The 23,889-nt window shown below is 37.9% G+C and overlaps 1 long non-coding RNA gene across 1 annotated transcript in view; it reads right to left on the bottom strand.

The window, feature by feature from the left end:
• LOC148831644 (uncharacterized) overlaps nucleotides 1-22,692 on the bottom strand; it is a 35,678-nt gene extending 12,986 nt beyond the window's left edge. The window contains exons 1-3 of the long non-coding RNA XR_016091320.1: nucleotides 22,546-22,692; nucleotides 12,282-12,372; nucleotides 8,919-9,306 (exon numbers count right to left, since the gene is read on the bottom strand). This is a non-coding gene — a long non-coding RNA (uncharacterized LOC148831644). The remainder of the gene's footprint in view (nucleotides 1-8,918; nucleotides 9,307-12,281; nucleotides 12,373-22,545) is intronic.
• Nucleotides 22,693-23,889: the final 1,197 nt, after the last annotated feature.

Genomic DNA, 23,889 nt, shown 5'->3' with positions numbered 1-23,889 from the left:
AGATGACTGTCAACATGAAGGTGACTGAAATGGCAGGCTGATGTTTCAGGCGACTTCAGCTATAATCAATGTTGCGGGTTTGATGGCCCAGTATAAATGTGGCAAATGAATATCTTGTCCATTAGAGGGTGAAGCACTCCATGGCTTTTAAATCACCTCTTTCTATAGGATCTTGCCCCCATACATCAAAGGCCTGGTGTTTTCTATCTGTATCTATGGAAGATTTCAGTGTAATACTAGGTTCATGCTATTCCAAGATAATGCAAGAAAAATGAGCTGAGGAAGGGAGTGTGTGGCATTACTCTGTGGACAACTGAAAGATATTTTGTTGTATCTTTATTTATCTTTTTAAACTAAAATAAAAGTTCTTTACAAGCCCAGTGTAATTCACACCCTATGTACGCAAAGCTACAATCATGTAAAGTCGTCAGATGTTCTTAAGTACAGTAGTCTACTTTTGGCTCGGTATTATTTAGTATTATGCATGCTTTTTTAATTTAAAGCTCTTTAAAAATGCTTTTCTTCATTAATAGAAACTTCAAAGGACATCCCATGAAGCAAACCTAATGAAAAATCAATCCTATTATTTATCGATAGGAACTATTCATTCTCAATTGACGAAACAAAGTTAAAGAGAACATACTTTACCATTTATACTGGAACCAATGACCAGTGCAGTGACTGTGGTAAATTACAGAGGAACAAATTAATCTATAGTGTGAATATATTTAATAAACTGTATGTGTGTGTACATATATATGCACACACACATACATACAGCATTCAGTGCTGTTAGGTACACTGCACATTAATTGTATCTCATCAGACATGCAAGGAGAAATGGACAAACTAATTATCATGGACATAAGCACACAAGCACTCGCCTGCACATACAGGCACACAGAGAAAAACAAAGAATCTTCTTGTGCCTGGGACACTTCCAGGGCTTTGACGCTAATTTAGGCATCTGGTCGTGTCTGGTCTGGGACGTCTTTCCCACCCAGCCCCCCCACCTCTCTCTCCAGCAGCACCGACCCAGACAATGGTGGGAAAGGGGTTGCAGACCCTCGTCAAGTGCTCCCCTCACAATGCCGCCATTGTGGACAGGAGAAAGAGGAGCAGAATAATAATGTGAACACTATCAACTGTTTACTAACACAGGAGGCTACAGCTGCACACTTTGCTCTTAAAGTGGCAGCTCGCATTTCGGTTTTCTTTTCGCTCTTTGTTCCATGCTGCTGTTGAATGCCAGGGGCAAAAAGCAACATTTACTCAAGGCTGGAGGGTGCGTGTGTGTCCACGAGCTGGAGTGAGGCTGTGTGCATGCCTGTCGACAGCAGGAAACGCAGGAGAACGGCAGCACTGTATTTGCATGGGAGCAGTGACTATGTGGTATCATGGGTCAGTTTTTCTTTACCTTGCCGAGGATGTGCTCTCGTAAATGATACATGTGCTCTTGTATTAGTCCAAGACAAGTGAGAAGAGAGGTCTAATGGGACCACATCCCAGTCCCACTGACACACCGAGTGTAAGTGTATAAGGCTTGATATGGAGCAAGTAGAGGTTAATTCTACAATGAAAATTGAAAACAAAAAAATGTTTTAGCTGTGGTGCCTCCTTCACACTCCTTCAGGTGTGTTAAGGAGGCTGCACAGTCAAAATGTACCGTTGTTGCTTTTTAATTTTAAGCATCTAATTAACATCGATGCAGCTCCACACTCACCTCCACAATAGTTATCAAGTCAAAAGATTCTAAAACAGACAGAACATTTTTATATGAAACATAGCAGGTAATATGTATGCTGTCTTTTCACAACATATCACATAATGTTTCATATGTTTCAGAAACAAGAATTATCACTTAACCTTCTCACAGTACTCCTGAGGGCACAGCACAAGCTACCCAGCTAAAACCAATTATTCTGTTGTCTATACAGGTGGATCAAAGAATGTATAAATGCAACAGCTAATTCTGCAAAAATTTACAAAAAACAATCAAATTGTGAATGCTTTTGACTATATCTGAGTGTGATCAAAACTTAAAAAATAACTGAAATACAATTAATTAGGTAATATAATTGGCCAACATCTTTGTCACCTCAAACATTTGTGAAATCTTTCATTCTGTTCTTTTATTCTGATTTATATTCAGCTAATTTAAAAAATGTGTTACTGGCATTCATAAAATCTTTTAAGTATCTTCCTTGAAAAATTAAGAGGTCAATGCACAATACTGTAGGAAATTACACTAAAATATCTGAGCAGCTCTCACAGAAAGACAGTGAGATGAGGGAGGTAGTATTAGTATTTGCCTTTTTGATACTCATATGTTAAAGGGAAAAAAATAGTTTAACACAACATTCTTAATGCCTGAATGCATATACCCACCAGATTTTTTCTTACATATTTTTTTCTGTAATACAATAATCCCTTTGTATATGTTCCATTATATACTGTATATGTAATTATATTATGATATTTAATATATGTAACTAGATGTATATATAATGTACAATGTATTCTGTGCAATAATCTTGTTACTAATTTAGAGTATAATTGAGCTTCTAAAACCTGCAACAAGTTATTTAAAAGAATAACTGCCTGAAAGGATTGTTTGCATAGTTGGGAATAATTCCCATTCTGTTGAATTTTTCTTTTCCTCTATGTCTGTTAAAACTAACCTGAGCTTTCCACAATTTTTCCCTCCTACTACACATTTTGCCCTACCAAGCCATGTATAGTTGGAGGAATGCTCTGTAGAAATCCCTGGTTTCTGTCCAGAGTGTTATGTAACAGCAAACTCTGGTCAATGCCCTCCTGTGCCCCCAAGGGTCTGTACACTATGCTGCTCCTAAGAACATTCTACCAGACAAATATAACTATTAGTTGCTTAGAAGTTTCCTGCATGGGTGAAGGGTAAGAAAGGTTCCTTGTACTGATTGAATTACCAGGGTAATAATAAAGATACACCGCTGAGACTCTGAAAAAATAAGAGTAGACTAAGACCACTGACCGAAATGGTTTAAAAGTTGTTTATCAGCTTATCTTACAAGAAACTAATTTCATTGGAGACTGAAATTAGAAATCTCCTTTAAGCTCTTTGTATGAAGAGCAGGTAAAGTAATGGTTCCCTGTAGGCTGTCCATTTTTAAGTGGTCGTTGGTAGACACAGGGCCTAACCCTTCCAGAATTCAGGATTTCTTTTAAGCCCTGGATTGTTTTCAGTAAAGATTTCTAATCAGATCAATTAAAAAATGTACACTTCATTTCCAAATGGAAGACTCAGATTGTTAGCCTTTGAAATCCAGCCGCTGTGGTGGACAGAGCGGCACAAGCCCTTACTGGGTACCACTGGAATCCTGACACGTTGTCCTTACTATTCCTGGGATTTGTAGCTGTTATTCGTCACCTTCTTTTCATCCTTCCTCCTTCTGTTTGTACATCATTCCTTCCTCCGAATATCTCAAATAATGATGTCTTGCAAAGCTTTTCACCTGAAGAGATCTTAACTGGCTTGACACTGATATTAAGCTAATTTTTAGAATTTAATATCGACCGCACCTATGACTAGTTGTCTACGGAATACCAGTATTTCATTTTTAATTGTTTTTTTTTATATTCAATAAGGATGGAAAACTGTTGTTCATTTTCGAATGCCATTCATTCTAATCAAATGCTGTTGGCGTTTGTAAGAGAAAAACAAAAGTAAACTTATCATCTCTGAAACTTTTGTGGTCATATGTACACACAAATGTGACCTGTGTTAATATTTTTTTATTAAAATTCAATAAATTGAATAATCCTAGTTATTATTTTTGTGTCACAAACTGTACACTCTTTTTGCCTGTAAGAATTATTCTTTTATCTATTTAAAAATATATAATGTTCAACAACAAATGTAAATGAATGCTTACAAACTTTAAAAGGCAACATCTTGTAGTTTGCTATTTGCTACAGAAAAAAAAAACCGTTAGACTTGGTGGTGCTCACCCACTAATGTATTAGTAAAATTATTTCAAAGTGTCTCCTAATATAACTGTCATGTTAGCATGGACTTTATGTATACAAGATTAAGTGTTGCCAAGCCTACACACTTTATAAAAGCAACAAGGGGTAATTAGCAAGTAAAATATAAATATTATTTTATGATGCTATCCAGGGACATAAAAAAACAATATTTTCTCGAAGTAAATATTGCAGTACACCGTGTTTGATACTTGCAGGTACATACTAATGTACGTGCCCTGCGAGCAAAGTATTTCTTAGAAATAAACGTTAACTGACTCCCTGCGTGCCACAGTGCGGATGGCGATGGGATCCGCCGTTTTCGTTTAATTACATTTCACGGAAGAAGAAAAAAATCATTTGAAAATGTTGTATAGGTGCAATGGTGATTTTAATGTCTCATTTTGCACCGCTCGTATATTTGTTTCTAACAACAGAAGTCCAACTGCAACATTGAAATCCAGCCTCGGCACCCCAGCGAAGTGTTCTTCAGCGGGCTTACTGCAGCTGTGAGACCCTCCCTGTGGAGCATACAGTTCGTGCTTGCAAATAAAGTGATAGATGCAAATCTAAGAAGGTCGCCCCTCCCCCTTCGAAACAGACAGCCGTTCTAATTAGGGAAACTGCAGAACATTAAAGGTACAGTAGGGCCTTGGGATGATTCAGATCTCGCTATTGGTCAATAATAATAAATGATTTGAAATGTCTCCGAACTGATTTTGCCCATAAGATCACACCGTCTTTTTTTTTACCCCATCATTTTTTTCCTGCGGTTCTTATTTCTTTCGCTTTTAAATGAAAATGCCAGTGCTCTCGATAAGCATAAACGAGAGGCCGCTCTATTATGTAAAGAAAAGCAGGTGTGGAAAGAGCAGGCAACAGGCTAATTAAGGCCTTCAGAAGGCACCTCTGCTAATTAATCTCTCATTATCATGTTTATTTGGAAGTTATATCTGACATTTTCATTGTGTGCTCCGTTGATGTATTTGTTTAGTACGTATTTATTATGGAAAAATGTGACAACTCCCCTCGAAATTTTATAAAGGGATGTTCTTTGAATGTGTAGTGGTTTGTAAAATAGGTATTGAATTATGGTATATTGAGTAACAACAGAACAATCTAAAAACATTTGATTTTTGTATTTTTTAAGCATTTTCTTATGAATGCTTAATTAATGTCTACAGTTTAGAACGCGTTCCAATCATATTTAGTAGACTCATGTAGAAACAATGTATTGTTCAAAAGGTAAGATAGCTATTTTATATCAGACAATAGAGATGTTGTGTATGTTCATCTATGTAGTAATCTTCATTACTATTACAACCACATGCATTTAAGAGCAATGCACACTTAAAAAAATATGTAGTCTTATTGCAATTAGCATTTGATCTCTTAGGGTATTTGAAGGATCGATACTAATATTAGCAAACCATAAGGAGCCTACTGCAGTTTTCTTTAGTGTTTTAAATTATTTTATATTTAACTTACACGTATGTTTCAACTTTTTGTGCACACACACAGAAAAAAGATAAAATAGGGTGGGACTGCAATAGCCTTCAAACTGGAAGATGCACATTGTTTTCAGTCAAAACAAACAAAAGTGCAATCTATTGATATACATCACGTATTGTATGGCCTCGTACAGTAGGAGTTTCGGTGTGCCAACAAGCCTGCAGACAGAGACAATGACTGTTGAGGTGACATGCACGCGGAGAAGGCGCTACTGTGTCTTTAACTGTCGGCTCTGCCCTCTCTCCTCGTTTCAATGCAATTATGTTAATAAGAAAAGCTTGTCTGGGCTTATTCATTAATAGCAGCAGTTGCTTTATTGTCTCTCATGTATTTTCACGTGTTATCTCAATGAAATCATACAGTAAAGGGTTTTGTGTCTAGTCTTTATTTTTTTAAAGAATCATCATTTAAAATAATAAATCGTATTCTATGTTCTAGTGTTAAGAAGGTATTTCTTCAGCAAACAACAATTTTGTCTTGCAATTGAATTTAACACAATATCAAGCATCGATCGTTGTTTTTTTTTTTACCTTTTTCGGTTACTTTTGGGCTTCGAAATCTAAGTAGGATGAAATGGTTCCGAACTCTAGCTGTAAGTATACGATCTTTTTTCCCCTGATATTTAACCAAGAATGAATGTCAAATCGATTATCAAGTGCTCTGATTAATTTTCGAGGCGAGGTTAATTCGTTCATTGACTATGTATCACGAATACACTGTGCGTTTTCCCACATTTAATATTACCATCAGAGTCGTGGTCTCGTTCTAATATGTATGATTTAAATATAATAAAGAAGTGCAGAACAATGTCCATGATTAGCTTAACATCATATATTCTCGTCTGGCTGATCTGTATATAGTCTTTTGTTATTTACTATTTTTATTGTTCACACATACTGTTTTTGCCTTCTGTTTTCATTTCTCTATCCAACTGCCTAAGCATAGTAAAATAATCTCTCCAAAGCTTTTGTCTTCTAATAGAACAATGGCACCAATGTATGCCAATGGACCAAGGGACTGTACTCATTAATAAAACTCATTGCATTCACTGCGTCAATTACAGTAATTGAAACTGCACCTCACCATTTTTGTAAGGTCTGGGGTCTTATACTAGCTCATCGTAATGCAGGCTTTATCTCCAGATAACTGTCAATTTTTTTGTGTTTCTTTGAAAATCCATCACAAACAGTAACAGTTATTGTATGAAAGGTTGGACAGTGTTTACACAGTCAGTGTTGGGGTGAAATATTTTTGGCATGCTTTACCCAACAAATGCAGAAGCTGATACATCTTAAATTGGAGGCAAAAGGGGTATTTGTTTCTTTTTCTAAATATTGTACAAAATAGAGGGGTTGATGCAGATCTTTGTTTAAAAAAGCAAGAGTTGTTCTGTATATTTGTTTCAAAATATGGTGTTTTTATTTTGACAAACTAGTCGAGTGAGTTAAACTTTTGCCTAATCAAAACTTTTTCACTTTATCCAAAAAAAATGTATATAGAATGACTGATGACTGAAAATACAGAGTCATTTCTTAAAAGAGAAGCCATGGTGTTTGTGTACACTGATTTATCCAAGCTATGAAGAACATAGCAGACAATCATCAAAAACTATATATCAATAAGTAAGGGTAATTACTGCAGATGCATAGTTAAGACTTTTTTTGCTCTCGTAACTATAAACATTCTTTTACCTAAATGGAATACAAACACAAAAAAAATCTATCCTGTTAGGTTCTACTCAGAAATTCACCTGTATTTATGGACAATTCAGTGAGAGTGGTTCTCTCCTAATAGGTTTCATTTTAAAAGAAGAATTAATACCTTTTAATATCTGTTAAGAACAAAGACATAATCAATATTAAAGATGTAGTAGGGTGTGGATGTTTTAAATGGGATTTTGAAGAGGAGTGGTTTCAGTAAAATTACCTTGTCAAAGACAGTCTGTATAGCTGAGAGGCTTTCAGCTCATGGAATCTCTTGAAGCTTGTTTTTACACAGGCATTTTTGTTTGCGGGAGAATGCACTGTTCTGGGAACAGTATTCAGAGCTGTCTGACGCACCTCTCTTCTGAGGTGCTAGTGCAGAGGTCGGCCTGTGTATAACGTTAATTTTGCACTAAAGCAAAGAGCCACTTTGAGAGCAAGCAGTGAATCTGTACAGAGCCTCCAACAAGATTCTGTTCTCCAGGTGCACAAACTCTTAGTGAAGCCTTTAAAGCCAAAAAGAAAATGGTGATAGGAACAAATTAATTTCAATGTAGAAATATAGTATTTTTCAGCTCTTAAATCTGGTGTATGTAATGTATGGAGAGGATTTCTTTAGTGTTTGTACACCTAAGAGATGGTTGCCCATTCTGTATAACGACTAGTTAACTGTTTCTTACTATATTTCATTTTAGTTCAGACTCAAGATTTTCACAGCAAACAAAGCAGGGAGGTTCTAATGATTGTATTTCAGACAAATGTTAAAATGACAAATTAAAATTTTGTAAGTTTGCTTTTACATTGTCAAAACAAACATTAATACTGGGGACCAAATTCAGAAGAATTTATTAAGTGGATAGACTGGGATTGATTTAATCTCATTCTTAAATAACAATAGGTTTAATAGTTAATGCAGCTTTAAATCTACAGCAGTTATAAGCAAATGCACAGAGCTGTAAAGACAGAACCAGTGGAGAATAAAGCTGAATAAGAAAGAAAGACTGATTCTATGGGGTCTTGGCAAAATGTATGTGGGTATGAATGGAATAAGAAATGAACCAGTAGAATATCACAAATAGTAATATATATATACCGTCACCAAATCTTGCATCAAAAATAAAACATACGTTGTCATTTGACTATACATTGGTATATGAGAGGAGTACAGGGTAATCTGTAATGACCTGATTTGTGTTATCCTGGATTTGCATAATGCACAATGTGTGTGTGTTTGTGAGAGGTAATGAGTGGCAAAAAGGAGGTGGGGGTAGGGGGGACTGGTTATGGAAAACATTCATTGCGAATTGTCATTTCAAGCACAGAAAATGAAAACGATCATCAAAAATTAACGGAGGTGGCGTGGGTGGGAGGGGGGGGCACATCGCGAATTATAAGTTGCTTAATTCAATTTTTTTTTCAAAAGAGGTCGCTGGCAGAGATCTCTCAAAAAGAAGGGAGAAGGACGGAGAGAAAGCGTGAAGAAAAAGATGACAAGGGAGATGGCAGGCTGTCCTCCTGCCTGTGCCAGTTCATTTATTTCACATTTCTCCTCACCCCCCACCCCACCCCCCCTTCTCCGGTAATTAGCGAGATAAAATAGGCAAGAGTTTCGGAAAGAAGGAAAGAGTGGAGGAGAGACAGGGATCAGGGAGAGATGGAGAAAACCTCCATGGAATATAAGGCAATGATGCAACCTACCTCGTGCCAACACAGCCATTTTAGGAGCAGCAGCAAGATTTCCTTTCAAGATGGCTTCCGCAGCACACCCACACACACTCACACGGTTCTCCGGCACACAAAATGGCATCTGGCAGGGCGGGGGACGGCAGTGGCTGGCAGCTTCTTTGTCCCTGTTGGCACCGGTTGGAAGGGGCTCGCAGTTTCTCGGGGGGCACAGATGGCACTAAAGGCTCCCAGGAGGGGCAGAGCCAGGGGGACAAGGGGGTCAGGATAGCAGGGATGGGAGAGGATAGATGGAGGGGGGGGGTCGGGGGTTGACTTTGTATTTTGTTGTCTTTTTTTTTTTTAAATTGCGCCCTTTTATTTTCTTCCTCCATCGAGACAAGGTGAGAATAACTGGCAGTCGCTGTGGGGGAAACAAGAAGAAATTAAAGCACTAAAAACAGACCTTTTATTACTGCCAAGCTGATGCCATGGCAACTACAATATAATTGGTGTCCTTAGAAAAAAAAATGGCGAAAAATAACTGTAATTCCTAGATATACTATATGTAGTCGCTAGTCTGCAAGCAACTAGTGATGTGCTTTATTCAGGAAAAAAAATCGCTTAATACAAATCTGAAAGGGTCGTGTGGCACTAGAAGTGACTTTGGCGGTGTTGTGCTGGCAGTGGTGCATTGTGTGTGTGCACACGGCCTGTCTGTTTGGGTGGCTGTGCATCAGCAGGCATGTTACTTTACAGCTTTTGTGAGAAATCCCAAAATTAAATATGTGAAGGTGCTATTTTAGCACCTCTTCACATTAAAATATTGCCTCGAGCCGCTAACAAGCAACAGCACCATACATAGGTCTTGGAATTCTAATATTGGCAATAATTCTCAAGGACCTGAACATCAACTGCAAAAAGTAGTATGTTAAGCTTTATGTTTTTTAACGTTTCGGATTTCGATTGTAGAGTGTGGTCGACTTAAGGAAGAAAATGCTTTAACTATTTTTATTGGAAAAGGGTATCAGCATTCCTCCTCAACAGATAGAATCTTTATGTTTTTGGCTTATTTTCATATCTCAGCAACTAGTAACCACACACACCAGGTGGACCAAATGGCTTCATCTTATTTATAACAATTCTCATGTTCCTGTGGTATTACATCCTTTGTAATTACTGTACATGACCTACATCTGTCTTTTCTTTCATTGAGAATATCTATTTTACAAATGTAAAAGTTCCATCTACACTTTGCTGTTTTGCTCTCACAAGAAGGGAAATGTATAACAAAGCCCATGAGGTATTTATTATCCAGTGTTCCTTAAAGCATTCTGCTCCATGCACCTCATAGACATACTAATACATTGAAGTACATCATCAGACCCAAGAGGCTCATCTGAGTTAGCTGTGCAAATAATAAACTTTAAAAGTATAAAGATATTTTTGATTTTCCTTCAATCAAAGAAAGCAAAAATGGCAACTAGTACATTGTTCAGTTGTTAATGTATTTTAAGTCATGTTTCTTGGTTAGTGTTGAGGAAACTACATTATATCAACAAGATCTTATAAAAGCTCCCCAGCTCCAATCTTTTTGTTAGATAGACAATAATTCTATGAAAGTTAGAGAAAGGCAGGATTAAAGATTCTTCCACATTTGTGCTACAAAAAGTTAAAATGATTTAGCATATAGTTGTCCAAAATCCTTTAAACTACAAAGCAAAGCAATTCAAATATGTTTGCAACCATCACACAATTCCTTTGCTCCTAACACTAGGGATTGTGGGATAGGAGATGACAGCAGACCAATATTGGTACTCCTGAGTGTAGACAGTTTCCCCTTTATCACTCAGAGACCTGTTGTGATATTAATTACTGTGGCTTGGTTCCACCCTCAATGGGAACATAATTTAGAATAATAAAATATCAAAAACAATTTTAAATGTCACAACCATCTACTACCCACCATTGACTGGCATTAAAATATACTTAATGTAAAAGGATATGCACATTTCTATATAGCTAAAACCTAGTTTAAACTGCAGCAAATAGAATGTGATTGTATTCTTACACACTTGTGAGCTGTGCTTGATTTGGGCTAATATCAAAGACTACTAGAAACTAGTCCCCCAGCCTGAGGGTGGAAATGTGTTTCTGAAGACAGAAAAACAAAACTCAAAATCAGATGAATCAGTGAGACAGAGTGGATGAGGTTTTGTAAACAGAGCAAAGTTCTGAACAGAAAAGTTGCTGAGGCAGATGCTGAAGTTTCAGCATTTTCATCTTTGCTTTCTTTTTTCCTATTCAAGTACAAAGCAGGGAATAGCAGCCTGCAACAGGGAGTCAGCCCAGATCTGGGTCATGTTGCCACTGACAGTCAAAGCTGAGCATCCGGGAGACTTTTCATACATCTTAATATTGAACCAGTTTCCAAAGGAGGCAGGGTGCTGTAGCACACTGGTTCAGAAACATCAGTACAGAGACAAGCACAGGGCATCTCAAATTAAGTCTATCTGTCAAATCATTCATTTCCATATCTCTTTGATTTAAAAAAAAAACAAGGTAAAAACATCTCATTCCATATACAGTGTGTGTGGGTTTATACATTGACATGCCAAAAGTATCTGTGCTCTGAATTATGTACAGCCAAAAGTCTAGAGAGGAGCTGTTGAGGGCTGTGGCCTTTCATGGTATCATTAGACCTTCTTTTGTTCAGTTTTACTTTGACTACTGGGAAAACTCCAAGCTCTGCTTACCAAGTGTGTATAACAAGTTGTAAGTTAAACAGAATTCTGGAAATAAGGCTCTGATTCCTCAACGTTAAGTTAAAAGGAGCAGTGGCAATGAATAACAAAGACTTCATGGTCTCATGGAGTCTGTTGTGCATTACGTGTCTGAAAAGAAAGTGTTTCCTTCATGTTCCTTTAAGCCCCAGATCTTTTAAGAGTGTCAATACACACTGGGCAGCAAGAGGGATCTGTAATGTGTGCTGATAGCCCAGGTAGGGTTGCACTGTCTTGACGGCTAACATAAAGAACAGCTCATTGATTGTCTGCACACTCCTTCATGCACTTTATGTCAATGATGCCAGAAATTTCTATCAAAATTTTCTTATTTTAAAAAATGTAGAATTTCCAGTAATTCACTCTAGTAATTGTACATGCACCTCAGCAAATCGCTCACCAGCACAGCATTTGGGATGAGAACTGTACTCACTTCCTTTGTAAATGTTCACATGTCAGAACTACCTAAGGTTTTTTGGACCTTGGATGTCTCGTAACCTACTAGAGAATGAGCACTGATGATGGGATTGAAAACACTGAAAGCAAAGTCACAGGGAAAACATACAAACATATGAGTAAATAATGTGAGGCTGAATGAATAGGAAAGGGTGAATACCTTTCCTTGAAGTCAAGTTGTCATTGTTGTGATTGGTCTCCTGACGTCCTCTATAGGCACTGCAATCGTGGAAGGTCTGGACCGACTTTTCCTGGGCAACATAAAAAATTTCCTTTACCAATGACGAAACATTAATTCTTCTTCATAAATTGCTGCATGATACTAAGAGTCTGGAAATAGTGCTTGAAAATCTGTCTCATGGTTCAATGATTTGTAAAGCAGGTGGTTGTGTGTTGTGTCTTAGGACCTCTGCAACTTCGTTTTGTACTGTCAATATTGCACGTTTTGTCATGCTGTCATATTGAGTTCAGCACCACAATACACCAGACACAGAAAGCACACCAAGGGAGCCTAGGATAGTACTGGGTCAGAAACTAAGACGTTGTTTTCTGCACATCATTTGCCTTATGATCTTAGCTTATGATAAGAGTAAATGCAAGCGTACCAGGTTATAAATTTATCATGTGCAGCTTGTGTTTCTAAGGAGGAAAAATACAATGCAAGATTCTATAAGGGTTGCAATCACTACTGTAAGTCTGTTAAACACAAACCATCTCTCAGAGTAGATAAAGATCTGTGAGGAGTTTTGGGAGACATAGACGGATATATATCTGCATATAATGCACCATTCAAGCGTTTCTGTAACCCTTCTAAATGACCTACTAGTCTGCACTGAAGAACACAGTGTCAGACCAGTAGCTTGGATAAATGAATGTAGGATTTCTGCTAGTCATGTATAAATGTAAACACTGTACGTTGCCCTGGATAACAGCTTCTACTAAACAGTTTGTTAATGGTAACAAAAGAATTATTGAAATTGTCTTCATTTATTGGATTGTGTGTTTTACAAGCAAAAATTCTTGGCCATGAGTTGGAGTAGCTTTGGGTTGCTGTTTGCACAGACAGAGAAGTGGAACTGAGAGGTTATGTGCTAGCTAGAGAAGTACAGCTGTCCAGACTCGGCTTGCTTATACATACTGAACCAGTCTTTCAACATGAGACTCAAAACAAATATGAACATTGAATCACATTGAAACAAGATCAAAATTCTAGGTTCTTTCTTTGTATATGGATATTTCCCATTCTTTGTCTTTGTTTTACCATAAAGAAAGATTTTATAAAAAAAGATTTTATTCCTCTTCTTTCTGAGTAAAATTCCCACAACCCTTTGAGTGAAAGCAGTAGATACATTCCTGAATCACTTCACCCCAAAAACTTCACTAATAAAATCTGATTTGGTTTGTATTTCTCAGCCCTGTGAAAATACATTTTAAAACAAAATCTTATCCTTAGGACTGTAGAATCCACCAACAAGCCACTTTATTATCACTGCTCTGCAGCATACCTACCTACTGTGAGGGTGGTAAATAACAAAGAAAATTCATTCTGCACGTGTAATGAGATGTGTACTCCCATTATCAACCTTTATTTTTAATCAATTGTTATTAATTTTCCAGATGAGATTAATGTCCTTCCCAGCAATTGTTGAACCAATATTGTTATATGACACAGTGACATTTTTTACCCGAAAAGGTCACCTAAAATTTTAGACTTGTTCTGCTGGCAAAACTGGTGCTTCTGTGAGTGTGTATGGGTTAAGAGCATTTTAAACATTTTTCTAAGAGCGCCATGTCCAATTTCCCTGCCCCTTCTAACACACTAGCTCTTGCTGCACGAGGGAGATTGGCGGTGTCTGGGTGTCTGTGATCAGGGGTCCTAATGTGCGTGACACTGTGGCTCAGTGACTGGCAGCTCCGAGACACCAGACAGACACAATGGCACCGTTTGTACTGGCTGCCAACAGCCGGCTCTCCCATTTATATTCACAGGCATGGAGGACACTGAGTGGGGGATAACTAGCTTCCTTTACTTAGCCTCTCCCTTCTCTCTCTCCTCTCCTGCTCTTCCCCCCTCCCTTCTCTCCTTTCTTTATTTAATACTCTTCCAAAGCAAAAATAATCACCAAATGGAATGCAAAAACAACTGGTGAAACAAGATCAAAAACCACAACAACACACCTCTTTGTAGTGGACTTATTTGGGCTCATTGTTGATGGCACCTTGTTTGCCATCGCAGTGCTCCAGCATGTACTGCTACCTTGCCTCAGGCTTTGTCCTGCTCATTCAGAGCGCACAGACCCACCCTCACCCTTAGATGCAGAGAGACAGGTCCCAAGTCCCTCCAGTCAGGAGATTCCCAGCGCTCAGTCCAAGCCAGTATTTTTATTTGTATTTTTGTCATTTCAGGGAATTGTCTGACTCTAATCTCCATAGGGAAATATCCCTGTGCATTCCCTGCCAGTGCCAGTGAGCCTGCTGCAGGATCTCACATCTTCACATTATCTGATTTAGACCTAGGCACTTCTCTGAAGACACTCCAGTAGTGATGATAAAAAATAATTATATAAAGATATACATTTTCTGCTACACACCTTCTAAGTCACTCAGTTTTCTGGATACACGCACATCCTTACAATGTTCCATGGCATAATTTCTGATACTTCATCTCCTGTAAGAATTGCTAGTTAGATGCTGAAAAGTTTGTTCATGGCAAATTTAGCAAGTTCTGTGTGTAGAAAGTTGCACTATTCCCATATTGGATGAATTATTGCACCTCTCATCGCAAACCATATTCTGAAATTAACAGAATCTTCTCAGTACATCTAAACAAGCTCACAGTTACTTTGAAGTTAGGAAAGGTGAGAATTATTCACTGTAATGAACTTTCTGTTGATCTTATTTGCACGTTGCATAAAATAGGAAAGAAATTCAAGGCTTGAATGTACAAAGAAATATTCATATTGAACGTTTACAGACTCTAACCATACATTTTCTTGATTGCATTTACTAAAGGTTATTGTTTCTTTACCAATTAAATAGATACTTTCTATAATCTAATCTGTACAAGTATTAAGACCTCGGTTCTGAGCCCGAGAGCATAAGACATTTTTAGTGCAAATCAATACTAGATGTGTGGCCTCTCTTTGCTGAACTCAATTGACGGGACTGACATGAGCTCGCAGGCTGGTCTGAAATATATCCAGCTATAGACCAGTCAAAGATGGAACATGCCTGCTTTTTTAGGCTATTTATCTATCTGTACCTGCATACCTACTTACCTGTTGTGTTTATTTCTGTCACTGTTTTCTAAGATAGTATGCACCGAAAAGAACACTTGTTACTAAGTTTCCTATAAGATAATCAATCAAACACACTTGTTTTCTACATCCTTTGTTTAAAAAGGCTGTACACTATTTCGTGTCCCTGTCTTGTTTATTCACATATTACTCTAGCTCTCTGCTCTTCCTTTTATCGATCTGCTTATCTATGATGTTTTATTGTTCTTATGTTTCTTTGTTTAACATTAAAGAGATAATTCCGTGAAGTTCCAGATGTGAGTGGTCTCTGCAGGAATCCAATGTTCCTAACTCTCTGAAACAGAATGACTCAAAATGCAGTCAGGATCCACCATAGAATTGCTGTGGTCGCCCTCGAAACCCCAACACTGTAACTGCAATTAGGATCTGTAAGTGACATTTTATTTCCACCAGAAAAATCACTGATCATCAAAATCATGTAAATTGTCATTTTTTTTTTGGTTTTTAAGTACTTTAGGTGAAACGTGATCATTTTGAGGAGGTGTATATTTAATGATGCTAAACTCTTCACAGAATGCTAAAATGAGCTTTCATGGGTACCACATGCCATAGATTTTATAACCTTCTTAATAAAAACTAAAGTCACCACTCTGCCTGTCAGAGTTACCCCTTATTATAATGTTATTAGTGATTTAATTGCTCCTGTTTTGTTAACGTGAAGGAGAACGATATGGAGGATTGAAGGTTCTGTTTTAAGATATTTGGAGGACTAGGAGACAATCATTTACAACAGCTATCTGACACTTTTATTTAGTGCATTGCTGGCAAAGCTCCCAAAACATTAGAAATGTGAGGCGGCTTCTGTAGGTGTTCTTAGGTATTTGTGCCTGCCTGCTTAAACTGTCTTAAATTTCAGTTAAATTTGTCTTTTATCATAAGACCGTCACCTCTATTTTTCAGTGCACACATCAACACATTCATAACTGAGTTATTGAATTTATGTGCTAATGCTTTTATTCCATGTGACTTAAATGTGGAACACTTGACACAACAACCCATGTACTTCTGCAGTTTACGTGAAGTGAGCTGCTCAAGGGTATAACCACAGTGTGCCACCTGGGATTTGAACACGCAACCTTCTAGTAAAAAGTCTAGTTCCCTAAATACTACTGCACACTGAGTTTGTCCAAGAAGCAGAGAAACTTCCATTCCATTTTTATTCTTAGGAAAAACAGGGATGAAAACGTAATTCTGAGAAGTTTCTTTCAAATTTCAGGTCATGTTTTAGACATGGATATAAAGAAATAATTTTTAACAAAGGTCTTTAAAGCTTTTTTTTAACAATTTACAAACAAATTAACATTTTAACATTAAACGGATTGCCACATTCTTTAAAGTCCATTATCTAATTCTCATCTGATGATCAAGTCAAGACACCTTCACCGTTGTCCCAAAGAATAAGCAATTTTCACACTTCGTACAGAAATTCGGACAACGGTATCCCTATAGACATTCTTACATGAAAACACAAAGGCATAGAAGCAGATGTTCATCTAATCTGTCTCTGAGGTATAAAGGAAATCTCTGAAGATCTACCTCTGAGAATTATGTTGGCCGGTGCCTATCCCCATTTCACGCCATTACAATACTGTCTGTTTCACTCCCCTGGACGCCACAGCCCCTGAATTAAAGCACAACTCAGGGGGTGGGTTGTTAACGGGTTCTGTGCTCCTCAGATGCTAATGTATTTTCAGCTTTACTGCTATGCAAGCAGCTAAACAGACATACCCCACCAATTAGAGGAAGATCGTAAAACCAGTAATAAAACTATCATATCAAGGGTGCTCCAACAATCGGGAGAGTTCATTGGCAGGGTCACTATAAGAGCAGAGCATCTTCAGCACTTAGAGCCTGCACTTCACAGTGATGGGAGAGCAGGTCAGAATACTTATCAACAGGAACACAAATAAATAAAGAGGGACTAATAAAATGTTGATCAAAGAAGGACTGAAAGAGTTTCATCATACATTCAAAATGGGAGTAAAAGAAACAGGTTTCCTAAACCTTCTTCTCTCTTTTTCCACTACGTTCCATCCACATTGGTTATGATTGATTTTGTCTTGTGTCTGCTAAATGGAAGCCAAGCTTTAGTATGGTGTAGAACAGCATCTTGGAGCAAGAAGTTTCATCTCTACATCTGTTCTCCAATGCAGACATTTTTCCAAGGATGAAGAATAAACTCCACTTGCATCATGAGACTCGTTCGGTTGCTGGGAGATTTTTCCTCCTAAGCCACAGAGCTATTGTGCACAGATTCTGTTCCTGTGAAGAACAACCCAAGAGTATCTTGTCTGTTCTCGTTTCTTCCAAACACAAAACTAAACGGCCTTTTGCCTAATGAAAATGAGGTGTGAGACAACCTGCTATCAGAACAGTATGACTAGAAGCCAATATTTTCCATGTAACCATGTACTGATGTACAAGACACATTGAGCCAATATTCTGTGAAACTTTACATTGTCAATGCACTTTTTGTGTTTCACATTTTCATAGCCTACACTGTCTCGCCTCTAATTTGAAATACAGAGTTTAAAACCAAGTGTCATGCAGGTTCAGGATTCATTATAAATATAACTGTTTCCAACATGAAAACAATCTAATCAAAGGATTCAAAAATGATGGTGACTCGTATCTAAAGGTAAAGTTAGCTTTGATTCATCATTTAGCATGATTCATAAGTTGCTCTGGAAACCCACTCTAAATAAATAGTGATTGTTCTCAGGTAGAGAAGAACATGCAGGAGAAATTTCAATTCAACATTGTCAACATGTCAAAATTTAACATGTAACTGTGTAACTGGATTTCCCCTCTTTGAATGTTTACTGTCTAACTATTATTAGTTAATTTCAGTCAGAGTTGCCAATTTGTATGTGTATGTGACAGGTCTTCATTAGTGACTAAGAAAAAATAAATTACACTACTGGCATCATTTACCTTTTTTTATTAAAGTGGATTCAGAAAAAAAGAAATGTTTTAACCAAACTCCTTATCCACTCTGGATCAAAATGTAAAAATAATGCAAATATACAACTTTAAATAAAGTTTAAAAAAATGTTTTACAGCAAAGAAATAAGCATTCAATTCTCTCTACATATAATTTTAAAGAACTGTTTAAAAAAGTAGGACATTTACAATTAAAAAGGCGTGTTTTCATAATGTTAATATCACAGTGGAATATTATTATGACTTCGGTAACTACCATAAAATTTCAGTATATATTTTTACCCCATGAAGAAGATTGTCTGTACAATACTTATCACTTCTATATTGCTCTAATTTCTTGCATTGTTTGACTTATTGTAAAATGATTACCTACTTTGCTTTGTATATGTGTTTTTGATGCTTCAGAAATTGTTTTTGAATGTGTGTGTTTCCTTGGATGAAGCATCAGCTATATTAATTGTATATGCATGTACAAATACAGCAACGAGACTCAAATGGCTTTTAATATATTTCTGTATTACATTGCCACCATATAGAAATGCTTCAAATAAGTGGCACATTTCATAACTTTTGGTTAAGAACCAAAAAGGCACAACCTCAACAATATTATATGAAATAATTGTAAAAATATTGAAATTGTTGCATCATTTAGAGTTAGCCCAGTTCATCGTATGATCCACTTTCTATTATTTGACCTGTGTTTAGAAAAGATTTCAAGCTACGTTTCTGCTTTAATTATCAATATAAGTGGTCACAGTGAATCAGTTATTTCTGGAACACACCTGAAATCCTTTTTCTCATAACATTTCCACACAAATTAAGCATTGTCCTTGTAGGAATGAAGGAGCCCTCCCTTTACATCTATATTGTTGGAAAGATCCTCATTCACCATCATTGCAGGTGGGGCAGTACGCATGCACTGTACAACAGACACCGGACAGTTGAGTGTGCCTAGTCAGTGGCCTGCGTAGCTCCTAAAGTAAAGCTGAGAGAAGCAAAACCTGCGAATACCAGGTATAAACCTTTATATCTGCACAATTCTCCACTGGGGGGTCTTGAAAATGAGCCCCATTAACAAAATTGACAGAGGGGATTATTATAATCACACCAAAATGATAAAGAAAGAGTGACCATGTGTTTTGACCATTAGCCAGTGAATGAGGTCTCCTATTAAGGCAGGACACTGCATCAACAGACTGGTGTTGAGGCTGGTATAGTTCATGCACACGACTTGACATGGCAGCCATTTGCAAAGAAGGGCTCGAGCATTTTCCTGCCAAGAAACGTAGAGCATCTAACACTCGTTTTCCATGCCCACCTCTCAGGCCATCTTCAGCCACTTTGTATGAGAGCTCAACCTGATCGTGGGAAAACCTTGCTCGGACTTTTCACAAATCTAGCACCCCCCATTGAATCAAACCAATTAGCCCAGGCCCTGCTCCAGCCATTGAGGGACACACCATCCTTTGAGTACTACTGTGGGCTCTATTGCTTGTAAGTAGCTTTGGATTGAATGAATGTGCTTCTCCGGTTAGGGCCCTCCATGCTTAACCATTGGAGTTGCTTTCTGAGTGTCAGCTACAGGGAGCCTGAAGGACTAAGCAAGAAAAAGGCAGGTTGAGGTACTCGAGTCCTCTGGGCTAGTTATTACTAGCAGAATACAATGCATTAAGCTATGCTTAATAGGAGCAATTCTAAGGCTTACTCAGGAGGTAGAATAAATTAAAGATCTACAAGAACTATAGAAGACTGGAGTGTTTTTGAAGCAAATTTACACAATTCTGGAAGTATATATAGTATCCCATTCCAGAGGACTTGTTGAACGTTTTAAAAAGGTAAAGTCTTTGTAATTCCAATTAAAAATACCTTCTACCCCTCCTCTAAAGTATTTTATTTCTAAACAGATACTCTCTAATAACGAAAGCAGTATATAAAAAGGGAAAAATGCTGGCTAGCATCTATGTTTATGAGAAGTGTATGGGTGGAAGTATAGTTTCCTTAGTTGTGCAGCTCCTGTTTATAATGTGTCTGGGACACTTTCTCTGTCTCCACAGATGGCCGGGAAAATGCGTCACAAACGAGTTCAGTTTCTGGAAAATCCACGTGTTTAATTCTTGTTCTGCGTGTGGGACTCACCAGATCATGGGATTACTGCTGTAAATTTGGATTAGTAACGCTTTTTCAAATTGTGCTCTAAATCTGTGTGCTCATGCTTTTACGATTTTTCAAATGGTGGGCCATGTGTCCCGAGACCTTGCTTACGTATATCAGGCATTTATGTGGACAGTTACATAACCTATCTGCGGATTAGAGCTGATTCTATCAATATATCCATCGTTATTGTCATTAAGAAACAATTTACAAAGGTCTGTAAGATAGCAATATATTTTCGAAAGGAGAATTGCCCCTCCCACAATTTTAATGATCGAGAGAAACATTCTTCCTCATAGTTTAAAACTCGAGGGAAAGCTACTTTCTCTTATGCAAAACATGCGGACCCTAGCAGAAAACATCTGAATGAAATGTAGTGAATTGAAGTTTTTAAAAGGGTTTGGAACCATTTCAATACAAAGTCTGGACAGACAGGGTGGTTGAAAAGAAACGAAAGAGCTAGCACTTGACCCAGGAGGCGATCTGTTTAATATTCAGCACCATGTTTTGAGGGGAGCTGAATGGACAGCTCCCAATGTGGTCTGTCTGGAGAGATTACGAGACCCGAAAAACACCCTAGCAAATCCCACCCAACTTCACAGACAAAAAAAAAAACTGTCCCTAAACATTGCTACACTGTCCGGTTTTGGTTCGAAGTAGACAATGAAAATTCTAAGGTCCATTAACGTTTCGGAAGGCGGACAGCGACTCCATCAAAGTTTCCCCAACCCCCAGCCAAGCTCAGACCATATAAAATAGCCCCTTCAACACGATGCACTTGTTCTGAGTGTTCATTTTGGATCGAATAATGATGTTATTGCAAGACGCATATTCCTAAAATACAAATCTCGCCCCATTAATGAATGCAACGATCACAGGACGCTCTTGCAATTTCTTGTGAAAGTTTAAGCAAACCGGCCCTGGAGCTGTTCGCTTCGAAAATCACAAGGACAATGAAGACACCGGAGTAGAAATATATGTGTTTTAACATATTTCGCAATTCCTTATGCATAATGAATACTAGACAACACAATAACGGAAATACGGTTGATGTCTGCATCGGTTTTTTGGTTTCTGACTTGTACCTTAGAAATAATTTCATCAAAGACTGGTTCAGCTCTTATCCGAGGCTTGAATTCCCCCCTTTCCAAAGCTGACAATCTGCGTGTATGAATCTCTTCTTAACCTTTCTTACTTCTTAATGTATTGCAACACATTGCTCTAAAACACGCAGAACGTTGAGACCAGAAAAATCTTCGTTGCCGCGGGTGTGCTCTTGTATGGTAATATCGAATCAAAACGGGTTTTCTATTCGTTTTGTAATGAAATATTCAAACTAAGTTATTTCAGTCCCTCCACAAATGTCTACCTTCTTTCCTAAAGAAGTTATTTCCAATGCAGAGCGAGTTGCAATGTTAAGGGTCTGCCCTAGAAGAATCCCACCCCCGCCCCCTATTCAAAATCACCCCTTCCTTTCTGCTCCACTTCACTTTCCACAATGATCCCCAGCCCTGCACAAAAGAAACTGCCAAAACCCATGAAAAGTGATCAAATTATCAAGAACTTGACCTCCTAAAGGGGCAGCGCTATAGACGAGCCTCTATATAAAACAAAAATTCCAGAATGCTAATGTGTCTGAGGGCTTCGCTCCCAGAATAATTTAATGCAACTTTTTAAACAAGTTTATTTCAAAAAGGGGGCCTCTCTTTTTCACTGGTGCAATCAAACATAAAAACGATTTACGGGGAAAATTCTCGTCTATGCGAGACATTTTTATACCTACACAAAAGGGTCTATGTAAAGTTTGCTAGGAGGTTTATGGGCAAGACTAATCTTGAATAACCGATGACTAAAAATGGTTCTTTTTATTTTCTTATTTGACATTGTCAAACATTTTGCGTAGTGTTGTAATGTAACAAACATTTTAAATTCGGGCGATGCTATGTAGCAAGAGTTATAACATAAACTATAACATAGAGAAATGTAAAATGTACGGAAATCTTTTCAACTTACCTTGGAAGACGAGTTAACAGAAGCGCTGTCTCAGTTGAAAATTCTGCCTGGGTTTTGAGCAGCTCTCGTTTTCGTGAATTCTTGGTCACTTTCTTCGTCTATCGCTTACATTTTCTTAGGGTGGCGCGCAGGTTTGGAAGTCATTTCTACTTTCGGTTATCTAGCTTTATGACGGCTGAATAACACTCATACAGCTAGATAACCAAAGATAGCAACCGACTCCCTCTCCGTCTGGGCGTTCAAGACAAACGCAGGAGGGGCTGGAGGTTGACTTTAGACCGCAGGAAACTTCCCACCTGCCACCAGAAAGAAAAATAAAATTAGAAACGAAGGTGTTAAACTAGGAGCTACAACACGTCTCTTGACGGCCATCAGAGCGCTCCTCTTCGTGCGCATCTGTAGCTCTGCATGGGTTGGAGAACTTCGAAAGGTGGGCCGTTCTTCTGCAGAAGAGCCGGTCTTGACAAGCAAGAGAGAGCGAGGCATAACCAGGGGGTCCTCGTTTGCATGCAGATCATATGCCAGGGTCTGTCAGAGGCTGGGAAAAAGAGGGCTCCGTCTCAGTCACCATATCTAGCCCCATTCTCATGCAAATCAGCCCACGCCTGGTGACATCACCATATTAAGGCCCAATACTAGTCCTGCATTCAAATCAGCTTTCCTTTCCCGCCCTTTCTGCCTTTTCTTTCGCTTCCATCACATTTTAATGCAGCACAAATTTAAATTTATCAAGAAAGCGAGATGCTCAATTTCTTCGAATAATAAAAGAAATGAACCAAAGCACTATCTCTGATACAACATACGTTACGTCAGGGACTGCGTTTTAAACGCACTTCTCAAGCGAGTAACGCAGGTAAACTATCATTACGGACATAGATGACAGGTATACATAGAAATGAAAAAGAATAGTATTAATAAGTATGATATGTTAAATTGAGAGATGATAGTTATGATGAAAATTATGATATATAGATATATTGATGTTCACTTTTACTCTTTTTATCAACAGTCCCATAAAACATATATAATATACAAAAATAATCCACTGCAATTATTATTTTTTTCAAAGTAAGCTTTAGCATATGCGTAACTTAAATTTTCGCATCAAACATGGAGAGAGGAGGAGGTGTGTTCCAACGGTAAGAAAGCTAGAGGAGTTTATTAAAAGAATAATACACAGCCGCGCCATTCTGACCTGGAAAATAGGACTGAATAGGGTGGATGAGTTATAAACAACAGTCATGACGTTTTGACATGCAAACTGGCCAGACAGTGAAAGTGCCCAGGTTTTCCATCAAAGACTTCTGCGCCCTTGGTGTACAGAGCAGATATCTGCATTAGCGC

The sequence above is a fragment of the Atractosteus spatula genome, chromosome 7 (assembly GCF_055471065.1).
Source record: "Atractosteus spatula isolate fAtrSpa1 chromosome 7, fAtrSpa1.hap1, whole genome shotgun sequence".
In the NCBI taxonomy this organism is placed as follows: Eukaryota; Metazoa; Chordata; class Actinopteri; order Semionotiformes; family Lepisosteidae; genus Atractosteus; species Atractosteus spatula.
Note: the sequence above shows the minus strand (reverse complement) of the source record. Positions and strands in the feature narration are given on the sequence as shown.